The following is a 15,658-nucleotide window of genomic DNA, read 5'->3' as shown; positions in this document are numbered from 1 at the left end:
ACTTATGTCTACAGGAACAGATTCTGCTCGCACTCTGTCATCATTTGGAACAGCTTCCCTAAAGCCCTGATCAACCAGCCCGCATTGCAATCTCCTTCCAATTGATCCTGGATACATTTAGTCTTTAATGGCTGAAGTCTTGTTTTTAACCTGTAGAGTGGTATCTTAACCTCACACATGCCCAATCCCTATTGCATCTATACTCAGTTCTGAGGGACGCAATTAAAGCAGATGTTAATGAATTTGAATAGGTAAAAAGCCACATATTTGTGATAGGATGGAAGCACTTTCCTTTCATTCAAAGTTTGCATTTTTAACGTTTTTGCATGTTATACTTCTTACTTGGTTAGTTAAAAGTTTGATCAAGTTATCTCCCTTTCGACTACCTCTCTACACAAGGTATTTCTTCAAACGGACGAACGTATGTTGAAGCTGTTTTGAAACAGGTGAGAATACTTATGTTGTAACAGTTTGGGGATTTTATTATCTACATTTAAGAAAATATAGATGAATTGCTTAATGAATGAAAATAAACGTTTTTATAAATTTTCAGCAGCGTGCGAGGAATTTTTAATTTGCATTTATTAAGAAAGTGTAAAATAGGGCCATTGATTGCACCATCAATGACATCATTTGCATGACTTCGGTACTGTTTTTAATTTTTTTGATATATAATTAACACCAAGTTCAACACCATTCTTCTCGAGCGCATACAGCATTTTCATATCAGACAATGGTTTTTCATAGCTGGGTTGTGTGTAGGATGCGATAGAGAGTTGTCATTTTTCTTCTTTTTTCAGTTCAGTCCTATTTAGTGTTTAAATATACATTCCCAGTGAAGTGACAGCTGCAACTGTTAATATCAGGGACTTCATGCACATGCTGGCTAGTGTGGTGTATATACTGTGCTGCAAAGGCTTTGTGAGGTTCTGAGCTGTAATGAGACTTGATTATTTCAATAATGAATTTGTCATTTTCATTGACAAACATGTTGAATTTTAAACCCATGCTGTTATGAGATATTATTTGCAATAACTGGTAAACAGCTTTTCTTTATTGATTCATGTGATACATAATTCATGTGATACATAATTATCAGTCCAATGTGACTGAAGATGTCTCTATGAAGGTGTCATAATTGACATGTTTTGCAGCTGCAGTTTATCTTATGTCACTTTCTGACACTAACCTCCGGTGGCCTAGTGGTTAGAATATCCGCCTCAGATGCAGTAGGTTGTGGGTTCGAACCCTGGCTGAGTCATACCAGAGACTTATAAAAATGGTACTAGCAGCTGCCTTGCTAGGTGCTCAGCATTAAGCAGTTAACGTTAGGACTGATGAAATGGGAAGGTGGTAAAAACGTAGACAACAACTACTGTACATTTTTCCTAGAAACACTTGACACATTTAGGTCCAAAGAGTATAGCTAGATCTGCACCAACTCCTGCATTTTGAGGTTACAAATGCAAACATACATAATACAGTGCAATTATCTCAGTTTCTTTAAGCAGAAACATCATACTGGAGGCTTTCATGAATCACTAATTCCCTGACTTCTATGTGTGCAAGCCAGGATAGTTTATTATTGTTCATGCAGAGCTTGTGAGTGCTGAGTATATGTAACCAATGAAATGTGGAGAACAGAGACATTCCTGTTCCGCATTCATCAGTCATGTACTTTATTTTTGTTACAAAGTAAGAAGCTTTTGATAAACTTAAGCAGATTACCTTCATACGGTGTAGGGAGCTACAAATGGAGCGCTTGCAGGGGGCTGGGTATTAATTATTGACCATTGTCTTTCAAGAACATTGAAATGAAAATACTGCATTTCATTGACACTCAAAGTTTTTTCAAATGTATTAGAAAACTCTTTATCTTTTTGACAAGCCTGATGGGCACTTTTCATGGAATATGGGAGGGGCCCGTTTTAGCAGGGCATTGGGCTTAATACTATCTGATTTATTTTGTTTTGTTGCCGTTCATACAACTGTGCACATGCCTGGCTACTCCTGCCCATGGGTATTTTCAGACCTTGTCTTTTGGAATAGAACAGTTAAGCTCAGTCCTAATCTACTCTTATTAATCCTGTTTCATTAGGTTATTTTAATGCTTGATACAATACATGCAGAGCAGTGCATGATTATGATAATAATAATAATAATAATAATGCTTTATTTATAGAGGGTGACTCATTAGTCAAGGATTATTCTCCTTTGAGGCCCTCTTAAGGAGAGTATAACAATACACATTATATGAAGATAGCAATAATTACTGTTTATTTTAACATATTTAGTATTAAAATACTAAATTCCATTGTCTATTAGAAACACATACATGCTCATGATATATCTTCTTAATTACTCTAATAAGTATTGGAAGCTCTTTAAATTGTTCTAGGTTTTGGGGCAAGGTTTCCATGTGATACTGATCTCAACTGGTATTGTGTTGAAAAAAGCCTGAAGATACTCTGGTGCAGTTCCATGTAGACTTTTATGTAAAAGAACTGCCTTGTGAAAATCTATCTTGTCATATATTGTGACCCATGTGAGTTATTGTGACCCATATGAGTTCTGTAAATAATGCTTTTAAGGGATGATCAATAGATGCATCTAAAATTACATGTACTGCTCATTTCTGAAGTTTATAAATCCCTTCAAGCTCAGATTTAGCACAGTTTCCCCATACTTTTGAACAATAATCCATTGTTGGAAGAATATATGACTTGTAGTATAGATTGCGAGTTTCCATAGGTAAATATTTCTTGATTCTGCTGAGTAGGGCAATTTTGGATGACAGTGTTTTACAAAGCTTATCAGTATGGTCATTCCATAATAAACATTATCTATGGACCCACCTACAAGCCTTTCTATTTATTGCAAGAGATAGTTCTGGGTTCCATGACTTGTGTAGTTTTTTGATGTCCCCAAAATCATATAATTTGTTTTACCTTTATTAATTAGCATCCTGTTTTGTTATGCCCAGTTTTGGACTCTAATAAGATCTGCGTTTAATCTCGTTTTGATAACTTCAGTCTCAAAACTAGATGTATACAAGGTTACACCATCTGCAGACAAATCTATTTGTGGATTCATTTTTTAATGGTAGATCATTGATATAGATAAGGAAGAGGAGAGGGCCTAAAACTGAGCCTTGAGGGACTCCTGAATGAATAGTGCGAGTTTGAGAGCTAATATTGCCAGTGCTTACTTGTTGAGATCTTTGGTTTTGGTATGATCTAAACCAAAAGGATTGTCGAACCTGTAACATTTACATTTTTGCAGCAGTATTTCATTATCAACAAGATTAAAGGCTTTCTTGAAGTCAAGGAAAACAGTCCCAGTCATAGGTCCATTATCCATTTCCTTCAGCCAATGATCAATTAATTTTATTAAGTTCTGTTTGGCACGAGTGGTACTTTCTAAATCCTGATTGTGCTTTATGAAATAGAGAATATGTTTCAATAAATATATAGACCTGAATGGCTACATGCTTTTCAATTAATTTTGAAGATTTGATATTAGTCTGTAATTCCCTGGATCCTCCTTTACTCCTTTCTTAAAGATAGGCATAACCTTTGAACATTTCAATGTTTCTGGAAATTACCACTCATTATACTTAAGTTTATGATATGCATTAGTGACTTTGTTATTATTGGTGCAACAATTTTAAGCATTTGTGGACCAATACCATCCAATACAGAGGATTTATTAATATTCACCTTAATTAGCACATCAAAAACATCAGCTTCACTAACATTAGCTATTGAAAAATAATTATCATCAGAATTTTAGCTCTTTTAAATAATAGAAGAATATCAAGTTCAATTGGGATGTTAGTCTGGTTCTGAATACTGTTACTGGAGATGCTTATGAAGAAATTGTTGCTATGTCATCATTTTGCTTAAGTCTAGGGGAAGACAACTGTTCTTGGGTGGGTTCAGCTCTTTTAGATGCTTCCACAATGTTTTGGTACTCTTACTTTCATCAATAGCCTGTTTATAGTAGTTTTCTTTTGCCTTATCTATCGGGTGCTTAGTTTTATTCCTCCACTTTCTATAGCTTTTCATGTCTTTTTCTTGTGGAGATAATTTCTTAGGTGCCTAACCTTATTGATCTCAGTGGTAATCCACTTGGGTGTAATTCGGTGTTTAATCCTTTTTGCTTTAATTGAGGCATGCTTGTCTAAGGCTGCATTGAACATCCGATACCATTTGTCTAAGGCAGTGTTGACATCAGCTATATTGCAGACTGATTGGAAGGGTTTGCAAACTAAATCATTTAAGAACATTTCCTCATCAAACTGTTTAAAGTCCCATTGTTGTATTTCAATGTGTTGACCATTTTAAGATGATTTTGGGACATGTCTAGTTATACAGACTGGGTAGTGGTCAGTCAGCGCATATACTGGCACATTAATTTCACTTATGTTTTCAGGTTTATTAGTATAGACATGATCAGTGATCATAGTAGCACTTTTTTCCGTTACTCTAGTTGGGGTGTTAATTAATTGAGTAAAGTTGTAAGTTTCAAAGTTACTTACCCATGTTAATGTTGGAGTTTTCATGTAGTCAATGTTAAAATCACTTAATATGATAGTTTCTAAATCTTCCTTCAGTAATGCTTTTTGAATTTGCACCTCAAATCAATCCATTCAGCTGTGGAAGTAGGTGGCCTGCAAACTGAACATAAGAGTATTGGCTTTGATTGGGCAAGGGTTACTTCAACCCAGATACTCTCTACCCCAATAGTCTCTAGATCAACATGTCTGTTATAACTAATGGAACAGTCTACATAGAGAAGAATACCCCACCCCCCATGGATTCCCTTGCTTTTCTATCAGAGTTGAACCCCAGTATTTGGAGAGCCAAATCATCACTATCATTAGAAAGAAAGGTTTCACATAGACATAGAATATTGACTGATCTAGTTTGCTGTAATATTAACTTTATCTCATTCAGTTTAGGATGTGTTGAATATTTATGTTGATTACTTGCAGACCTCTTTTGAGGAGGCCAAACACATGACAATTTTGATCAAAGGATTGTTTTTCAGACAAGGTAGTATACAGTGTATTGTTTTTAGACTTGACAGATTTCTTTTCATCATCTTGATTGTTTACATACAAGATCCATCTGTTGTTGCCATGACCACATGTAGTGGATACATGAGAATGTTCAATATGAGACAGATTTACATACCTACAAGAAGACATTGGTATATTAGACACTTGAGGAGCCTCAGAGGGAGATGTAACTTGAACAGTATTACAAAGTTGTTTACATGTTAACAAGTTGCACTTTGTACATAAATCGGATAGTGCCAGAAACCTGTTTATAGAATTATAATTATTACATTGAAAAGTATACACATATTCTAATGCATTTTGTTGCTGGATATATGTTGCATAGGCCTGTACATCGTTACCTTCTACCTATTGGTTTGTGCACAACCTTTGCTTATGTCCTAGTTCATTACAAACATGGCAACGAATATGTTTTCCCTGCAGACACCACTGTGTTACATGAAAGTGCTCTCCACAATACAAGCAGTTTTCTGACTCATGCCTAACCCCTTTTATAAATCTTATGTACTGGTCTATATTCCTAAGGAGCAAGACAGTACTTCTGTTGGACAAGTGGATTTGGTCTCGCTGGTATAATTGTTGGTTCACTCGATTGTCTTTGAAGAAAGTCCTGTATTGCGTAACGAAGAGTATTTGGAAATTTCACACAACATACATATGGTATCATGTAGTGGAGTCATAAATATATCCCTTCTTGGTGGTAGACCTGAGGTGATTAGTTTACACTCTTGTGTTTTTGGACCTGATGGTATACAACAAGCTTTCATAATCATCCTCAATGCCCTTTTGGCCATTATGTAATGATCTAGGTATATAATTAGGTGTTTCATTACATTTTCAAATGGGTCTAAAACATATATAACAGCTACAAGGGATTTAGGGTGTATTTGTGCCCAGGTGTAAATTTGCTGTACAATAGGGCTCATGGGAATGTTTGTTTAAGTTAAAAATACCTGGACTCCCATTTAAACAGAGATGTTAATCCCTACCAGATGCAAAAGATGCAATCGGTATATCCCAAAAAGTTCTTCTATAAAAAGTGCTACTAGAGAACTCTGGATCAGATTTAATAATTTCTATTATTGGATATTTAACACAATCTGTGTTGTGGTTAGATAGATTAAAATGCTTAGACACCAGGGAATCTTTATGAATGCGCATATCACTCAAGTGTTCTTCAATGTCATCTTAGTTTTGATCTGTATTTGTGGTTCATAAATGTGCTTCTAAAAATTTTAGACTTAGAAATTTTCACACAAAAACTGGAATTAATGGTTTTGCAATCTAGTACTTTATTTGTGAATGTTTTTCCCATTAGGCCTGGATGATTGCCAGAAAACTTATCTCTTATTAGTTGGTTACTAAGTCCATAACCAATCCTCTGTGCAAAAACCAGTTGATCTTGGAACATCTCTGGTAGATTCAGTTTGATAATTGGCCAGAGAGTTTTAATTGCATGTGTGAAGAAATAATTATCTCTATCATATGTGAAGATAGCTGGTATTGCACTGCAAATTTTTAGGATCTTTTTAATTGGTTCAGTAGTTATGAATGATCCACCCAGCAGCAGAGGGGGCGAATCGGACATTTTGTCCAATCGTTATTTTGCTTAATTATTACTTTCTGCACTCAACGATCTAGTGTCGTCAGCGCCTGGTAAAAAAAAAACGACGTCGTCGTTGGGGGATCGTCCAAACGTCATTTGGTTTAATTAACACCTTCTGCGCGCCGATCCCCAGCGTCGTCAGCGTCCGGTAAGCACATCGACGACCGCGTCGATGTCATCGCCCCCTCTGCTGCTAAGTGGTTATTTACAATGAAAATTATTTACAACTAACCGAATATTTGGTCAAGTCCGATACGATATCGTGTCCGAGGATCATGTAAATTTATCGTTACGAATCCATGTGGGGTCGACTGAGCATGACTAAAAAAGTTTCGAAAAACATTAAAGTCCATGTCACCGCCGCACCATGTCTGCCAAATATTTCGTAGCGTGTGTGTATCAACGCCGTTGAACACAGCAAGAATATTACAGTTGTCTCTAATTACTTTTGGAATCTGAGTGTATCGTTGAGTGACATATATCACGTCAGTGTTTTTATGCCTGCCTCTGGAAAATATCCTAGCTGGGTTTTTTTGATTGTCTAACATAACATCATCGTACACGACTAGATTGTTAACGTCGCCATCAATATCATCAATACCCGGTGCATCATTGATATCCGTAATAAACTCAATAACATTTTTTTTAGCGATCGCTGATGCATTCTCGTTGAAATCTTTCAACACCTCGTAGCATCGTTGATCATCTACGCTAGGAGCAACCAAATACAACTTATCCCACTTCATCCATCTCATTATTAAATTGAGTAACAATTGCGTCTTGCCGGATCCAGATGGTCCGATGATAATCATCCGGATCGAGTTTGGTAACGCTGCAACATGCTTAACTGGTTCTCTTGTTTTAGTCGCCGAAAAATCAATTATATTCATATCTCTATACATAAATTATGGATCTATATTGTGTGAAGTGTAGAGTACGTACTGGCACAAATGATATGACAACCGTTACGACAAGAAATAACAGATCGGCCCTTACTGGCAAGTGTGTACAATGCGGTACAAAGAAATTTAGATTTATTTCTATTAGACCCGGAGATGTTTTAAAAAAAAGCGAGGAGGTGACATCGCAGCCAAATTGGCAAAACTCCCCGGAACACCGTGGGCAAAGTATCCAGGAGAAAAACACCTCCCAGGATATAACTACTGTGGCCCCGGAACACGATTAGATATCAGACTCGATGATCAAAATCAGCCCAAACCCGGTGAGTATCCAATAAACGCTATCGATAAGGCGTGTCATGCTCATGATGTTGCTTACAAAAGTAGCGATTTGCAACAGCGTCATATCGCGGATGTAAAATTAATTCACGCATTAAATGCTATTCCTGATAAATCCGTCAAAGAAAAATTGGCCTCATGGTTGGTAAAATCGGCTATGAAAGGTAAATTAATGATTGGCGCTGGTAATTAATAACAATCATCCAAGAAAAACGATGGATTCCATCTATTATTCTCCGAGAGGATACTGGAAGGGGAAGGCCGCAATTGGTAAGCTTGCAAGCGCTGCAAAGGTAACAAAGACCACTGCGGTTAATTGGTTATCCAAACAGGCTATATGGCAAATTTATCTACCACCGCCTAAACAAATCAACTTCTCTCGCTTTGATGTCGGCGTGCCTAATGAAGTTCATCAGGCTGATATACTATTTCTGCCGCATGACAACGGTTACAAATACGCGCTAACCGTAGTTGATGTTGCGAGTCGATACAAACAAGCGGAGCCGTTAAAAACAAAGTCAGCAACTGAAGTAGCCGCTGCGTTTGAAAGAATTTATCGAAGAGGCCCTCTGCGCTGGCCAAATCTATTACAAGTTGATCCCGGTAGTGAATTTCGCGGTGCTGTTTTATCAACGCTGAAACATCATAGCGTCGCGATACGACGAGGTCATACTGCGCTACATCGTGATCAGGCAATTGTTGAACGATTCAATCGGACTCTCGCTGAACGGTTATTTGGATATCAATACGCGAAGGAATTCATCCAAGAAAAACGATCTCGTGAATGGGTTAAAAGGTTGCCAGGTGTAATTGCAGCGTTAAATAACGAGATTACCCGAGCAATCAACATGAAGCCCAGCGACGCGATTAAATACGAGTATATACCCGGAAAATCAAAAATAAATAGCGTTTTCAAGCCGATTCTCGGCAATGTCACCGTGAGATATCTGTATGAACCAGGAGAGCTTGAAGGCGGTAAAAAAAGAGCTACTGATCCTATTTGGAGTGTTACCACACATAACATATCAACGATAACACGATCAACTGGTAGACCACCGATCTATAGGCTGGATTCAACTGCTCCTCAGCGCGGATTTACACGCGAGCAACTACAAGTGATACCTAACGATACTCAATTACCCCCACGTGGTCTTAACTAGCGCCGTTGCGTCTATTGCACTCAAGACAGGTCAACCTCACATTGTTTTTGACATGACCGAGACTGTTATCGATCCTATCCACGGTAAATTGGCGAGTGTCTTTATCCGAATAACGCCAACTCATTATACAATTGCAACTTGCGCAGTGATTATTCTGTTGTTGTCGTAGTGAGATTATTAATTCGGCATCAATATCAAAACGCCGCTGTTTTTTTTTATCCTGTTGGCGGTAACCCGAGAGTTTTCTATCAATGACGCTTGCATCGATGGTGACCTTGTCGCCGGCTTCGTCACCGGCTCCGTCAATAACAATTCTTCGAAGCTGATTTATCCTTCGTACTCTGGACACTGCAAGATAGACTAGATTTGACCATTCGATGCGATTATCAACTATCCAAACAATTGTGTCCGTGATGGTTAGTCCCTGCGAGGAATGTATTGTTGTTGCGTATCCTAGCGTCCACGGGGATTTATCAGCACGTAGCGCGTCCTCGACGACGCTGATATCAACGAGCACGATATCATTCAGCACGAGAATTTGTTTTTCTGTCTGGCCTGGAATTTCAACTTCAATGTTCTGCCGCCGTGTGTCCGCGGGTCTATAACATAACGGCACTGGACGCGTTGGAAACTTTTCCTTATGCAACGTAAACAACTTCCGCTGAAGTGTGTCTCTGACTATCTTTCTACTCGCTACAATCAAATCGTTTGGTCTCCATGTTTCCCAGAATTCATTCAACGGCGTTTCCGGAATCACCTCGCGGATTATTTCACACTGAACTCTATCCGGCTGTAACCTGATTAGTTTTTTAACCTCGCGCAGTTGTTCATCAAGTGCTCGGTAATCAGTATCGGTTTCTTCATAATAGTCCACGAACCCGCTCAACCAATCATGTGGACCCTCGCCGACAAATGGTGGTGGTTGGCCATGGTCCCCACACATGATTACCGCTGTATTCGCGCGCAGCAACCACTCAAGAAACATTTGTAAAGTATCTAACGAAACAGTACATATCTCATCCCAGATGATAATGTCGGGAATAAATTTTTCACCCATTCGATCAGGAGTCCACTCGCCGCCGCTGTATCGAAAAAAGCTGTGATAAGTAACGGCGTCAACATTTCGTTGTTTTATTTCTCGCGCTAGTCTATGGGTCGGTGTAAGCACGATTATACTTGCCCGCGTTCGAAATAATTCAATTGCCCGAGTCGTCTTTCCTGACTCGCCACAGCCGCTTAAATAAACCGTCTTGTGTCTACAAATTGGATCAGAACACGGTGGTGCATTAGACCATTCTGATAATTTATCACCGCGTAAGTAGTCGTTCTCAACGGTGACATCTGCTGACGGGGAATAATCGCGTCGTATTTCATTTTTAATTCTCCATGTACCCCAACTCTCGTCCGGACTAGTAAACTCGGCTACGTTTCCCTTATACGCTACGTCAATATAAAATGAATCAACGGCTACTCTAACCGCGGTGTCAGGAAATCTATTTATCATCGAGAATAAATTAATAGCGGCATAACCCAGCATAGACGCCCTCAAATGCGGGTATGCCGGGCTGTCTCCATCGCTGTAGGTAACAACTGTACCCAACCTTGTTCCATTGGACAAGAAAGCTGTTTTGCAGTTCACGTATCTATTTTTCGCCACTGCGTCCTTGATTACGAAATCATATTCTGCGTCATCTATAATCAGCCGTGAGCAATATCGTTTGTAATCGCAGTTTTTTCCACCTTGTGTAAACTTACCAATTATTCTTCTACCGAGATCTTTTGCCTCGTGGTTTCGTTGGTTGAATATCCTCCTGGACCATTCGATGATATATTCCTCGTCGGCATCAATGTTTTTTCTGGACTCGTCAATTATGCTGTCTAGACGCTCCGGTTCTGGTAACCAGACTTCAGTCTGCGCCCGGTATGATATAATCGCGTCACTGACAATCAACGAAACTAGCATGCTACAATCAATCATATACCGTAGCAGCGCTATTGGCAGCCACTTCTTTTCAGCCATGTGTCTACCGATCCAAATATAGCAACAGCGATGGAGTCCTGCCGCGAATTCAAATGATACTATGCGAGCGAATCCGGTTAAATCAAAATCAGGCAGTGGTCCATTAATAGCAACACGAGTCATTTCATGACTGGGGTGTCCAAATCGTTTGAAATACTCAGCGGCGGATCCATACCCGAGAAAACTCGCTGGATAACAGGCAACCATATCAACCGAGATCATAGCGTCGCGGTTGTATTCAGTGTTCCATAGTCCACCGTGATAATACTCCAAACAACTGGATTGTACATCCGGCAGAAATTCCTTGCGCGTTGGTCTCCACGCATTTTTCCTTGCTGCAACATGAGCCGCAACCGATGGAATCGTAAAACAATTTGTTAGCAGTTGTTCATCATGCTCCTCAAATTCCATGGCGGTTTTTTTCATCCTGTTGTGAAATGCTTCAGTGCGATATAATTCACCGTTTGGTCTTACAAACTGATCAAAGGTATCCGCATCGTTTTCAGCGCTGCGAAGTAACCACACTGATACAGGGTCGTTTTTACACAAGTAGGCAATAGCATCAAATAGTTTCCTCTCCGCGAGAAAACCATCCTTGGAGAATTGTTCTCCCAGGAATTCTTCGGGTATATACTTTACTGTTCTATCCCGTGGAAATATTGTGATCACGGGCGTCCATGCGTGTTCGTTATGATCGATAATTTTGATTGGGGCTCCCTTCGATTTATACTTCGATTCGTATAATACTTCACCGGTTATCGTTGTAACGGTTATTGGAAATCTCAACGACGTTTCTAATCTCGCTATGTCGCTGATGGTTGCTCCACGCTCTTTTACGGTTAGTTCCCACTGGTTGATTTTGCTACGTCGTAAATCAGTCAATTTGTTTCCTCGACATGCATTTGTAAAATGCTCTATTATTCGTTCTGCTACACAATTTATCCCAGTTGACTGTTTCATCGGTTTCAGTTTTCCGATATCAGGTTTCTTATTTAACGGGTATATTCCATAAACAACTGCTGTTTCAGGATACGCTCGTTCATAGTATGGTCTATCAATTCCGGTTAACAACCCCGGCTTGGAGTCGCGGCTGACAGTGACTGTTTTCTTGTCGCTGAGAACTGGTTCAAATTTATCACGTATGATCCAATCGCCTGATTCCACCCGGACAATGAATTTTACTCTGAAGAAATACCTTTTACCGTCAAGTTGTGATATTATCGTTGCTGCGCGGTTGTCGTTCATGGTAGCATCAACAACACCATCAATTCGAAATGTTGACCAACTATGAGATGCACCATCACGCTTGAATTCATTGATACAATCGCGTATTTTACTCAACAGGGTTTTATCGTTTATTAACGCTTTTGGTGTGTCCTTGAGGACTCTATCGAGATTGAACTTAATATTTTTCCAGGGTTTAATTACTGCTAATCTCTCAAACTCATCCATATAATTAAAACAAGTATTTAAATGAAAGAATATAGTATAATGAATAAATGCAAATGGTTGATGATTGGGTCGACAACCCCGTGCAATAAATCATGTAGAGGTGAATTCTGCGGGTATCATTTACAAAGCGTTCGTAATGGTTCTCTTGGCCCCCTCCCGTGCTTGGTTTGTCACGTTGGTGTAAGAGGAAAATCGCAGTTGTGTATTAATTGTGGCGGAAAGCGATACAGGGAACTAAAACGATATTACGATAAACGAATAAAAAACGCCGTCATTGACCCCACCGCTGACTTCGTCATCAAAACCCCCCAAGACTACGTTGAAAGATTTATAATTAAACCAAATAATAAATTAGACAAGTAGTATTATTATATAAATGGACCAAGAATTTCAGCCGCATCCCCTGCTCGTCAATTACGAGGCATCTCGCGACGGCATTGTTAGAAATCGTAGACTGAAGAAGCCGGTTGGATGGAAAAACAATCACGGATATTTGATGTTTACTGCTGGAGGGAAAAAATATCTCTGTCACAGAATCATCTATGAATGTTTCCACGGATTGATCAAAGATCGTCTCGTTATTGATCATATTGATGGATGTCCTCAAAATAACAGACTGTGTAATCTGCAAGCCATCTCTCAGAGTGAAAACAGTAAAAAAGGCCAAACTGGTAAGTACTCAAAAGCAACAAGGGGCGTCAAATCATTTGATACAACAACTCACGAGGAAAAAATATTTCAGTCGATGAATGAGGCAGGAAAATATTTTGACATTTGTATCGCCTCAATACAATTTGTTGCAGAACGAGTATATCAAACAGCGATCTCAAAAAAGACCGGACACAGAATTCGATTTTCATATATAACATCAAAGGGAGATAACTCGTTTTGTGATAGCGTCGCATGACAAGAGTTATACCCCTTGAAGTCCAATTAATGTTGCGATTAATTAATCATTTTACGATGAAAACTAATGAAATACACGCTGTTATCTAACAGCTGTATTCTTTTTTTTAATGTTTTATTTGAGTATTTGGTTTCATTTAAATGCCGTGAAACACCATTAATAAGTATTTAAGGATTTAACGATTCAAGGGAATTCAAATTAACACACACCTTGTGACTGACGCCGCTGTATTAGTCACTTTATATATAAGATGACTCGTTATAAGCCTGGGGCTTTCGAAAGCCAATTCAACTAATCAAAACTAACCCACGCTCTTGACCCGGGCGTGTGGTTGTCTTTTGTTCACAATCATGCAACCGGGTTAATTTAATTGGGTTGCTTTTGATTGGTTGAATTGGCCGTAGAGTTCCGCCCCGTCGTTTTATGTTTGTGCTGTCTTGTGTCGTCCCATCATCCATCAATCATTTCATTGTAAATATATTCATCCTTAATTAAGTACATGTAGTGATGTCCCCCAAGCATATCTTCTGGGCGGTCTACGATGACGTTTGTCACCCTAGGCCTCCCTCTCGGAGATGTATGCTTTGGGGTTCCCTTGGGTTCAGATGGATGCGAAGATGTGAATGTCCTTAATTAAGTATATGTATACAGGTATATGCCTGTAATCTGCCACAACACTCGAGTGGAGATCTACGGCATTGTACTGTCCATGTATGCCTGCAATCTGCCACAACACTCGAGTGGAGATCTACGGCATTGTACTGTCCATACAAAAAACGGGGTCAAAAATCAATAATATATTAGCCGAGATTTCAAAATTAAAAACTCAAGGAATTGAATTATCTGATGGTCTCGACAGTGAAAAAATATTATCCGATTATGAGATTATTAACGAACAGTCGAAACGGGGGCGTTTTACCCTGGCCCGCGAGTACTTTTTTATAAAACGATTACAACATACGATTAATGAGAACCTGTACCACAATGACGCAAATGCATTCATTGGACTATTCACTGCCGTTGAAATAATACGAAAAAAACTCGGACGTGTTTATGAACGACGCCGGGAGATTTCTAGTAAGATCAAAAACATTAGAAGGATTATAGACGAAAACTCCGTGGAGCTCCCGATGGTACACTCGGCGGAAAATTAGAAAATTGCGGATCAATTTACAATAATGGTAGGTGAATCACTTACTACTCGGTTAGCCAGAGAGCGGCTAGCAGCGCTTAAAAAGTTCATACCGTTACGAGACAGAGTGAGAGAGAAACTTCAAACGCGACAACAAATGCAAACCGATTTTACTGTTGGAAGCGAACAGTTATTTGCCCCGGTAACTAAAGCGACTAAGGATGTTACAGCTGCAACAGAACGAGCAATATACGGGGATATTCCTAAGGAGGGCGAACGGAAAGAGGCGCCTCTTCTTCCTGTACTTGAAAAGATATCAGCAGAGACAGAACAAACACAGCAACGGATAAAACAACTTTCCAGTGATATAAAAACCCAACGAGAGTATGAACGATTAGCTGATATTGATGATTCTGAACAGGGTGATGTTGGTGAACTTCAAAAAATTTCCACTCAAAAAGGAGTCCCCTTTATAGATAAACTCACTGAAGAGGCTATAGCACAAATAAAACGACCTCAATTACTGAAATCCGACGAGTATAGGGTTTTTGGTAATTTTGCCGCTCAAAGCTATCATTCAAGAAAAAACTTTTTAAAAGACGAGTATAAAAACAGTAATATAAAACGAGATGACTGGGTTAATTGGTTGTATAAAACGAATAAAGAGATTGATCGCTTGGATACAAAAGAATTGGGATATAAAGAATTTAAAAAAGGAATTGATGATTATGATATACGACAACAACAAGAAATACTACAACAGCAAAAAGAAGAAGTCCGAGAAAAACGTCAAAAAAAAGCTGGTTCTAAAAAAACAAGCGGAGAGGGGTATCCAAGTGGTAGTGGTCTAGTTGAAAACGCTAGTGTTACCTGCCCTAATAGTGTTCTCAGTGATATATCACGGCTAGAGGTACTAATCGGAGGAAAACGAGCCGGAAATAACTCTACGGAAATAATCAATGAGGCCGCTGATATTTGCAAGCGTTTATTTGCAGGCGGTATCATAGACATTAATGCATATCGAACGCTCATAGACGAACTCGTGGATGATTAATTGGAA

The 15,658-nt window shown here is 39.0% G+C and overlaps 1 protein-coding gene across 1 annotated transcript in view; it reads left to right on the top strand.

The window, feature by feature from the left end:
• The first annotated feature begins 364 nt into the window (after positions 1-364).
• Positions 365-15,658, top strand: part of LOC149781450 (DIS3-like exonuclease 2) — a 166,553-nt gene continuing 151,259 nt past the window's right edge. The window contains exon 1 of the mRNA XM_089935532.1: positions 365-446. The gene's annotated coding sequence lies outside the window, so the exon portion shown is untranslated. The remainder of the gene's footprint in view (positions 447-15,658) is intronic.

This window comes from Sinohyriopsis cumingii, chromosome 15 (genome assembly GCF_028554795.1).
Source record: "Sinohyriopsis cumingii isolate HCF-2022 chromosome 15, ASM2855479v2, whole genome shotgun sequence".
NCBI lineage: Eukaryota > Metazoa > Mollusca > Bivalvia > Unionida > Unionidae > Sinohyriopsis > Sinohyriopsis cumingii.
This window is presented reverse-complemented; position numbering and strand designations above follow the sequence as displayed.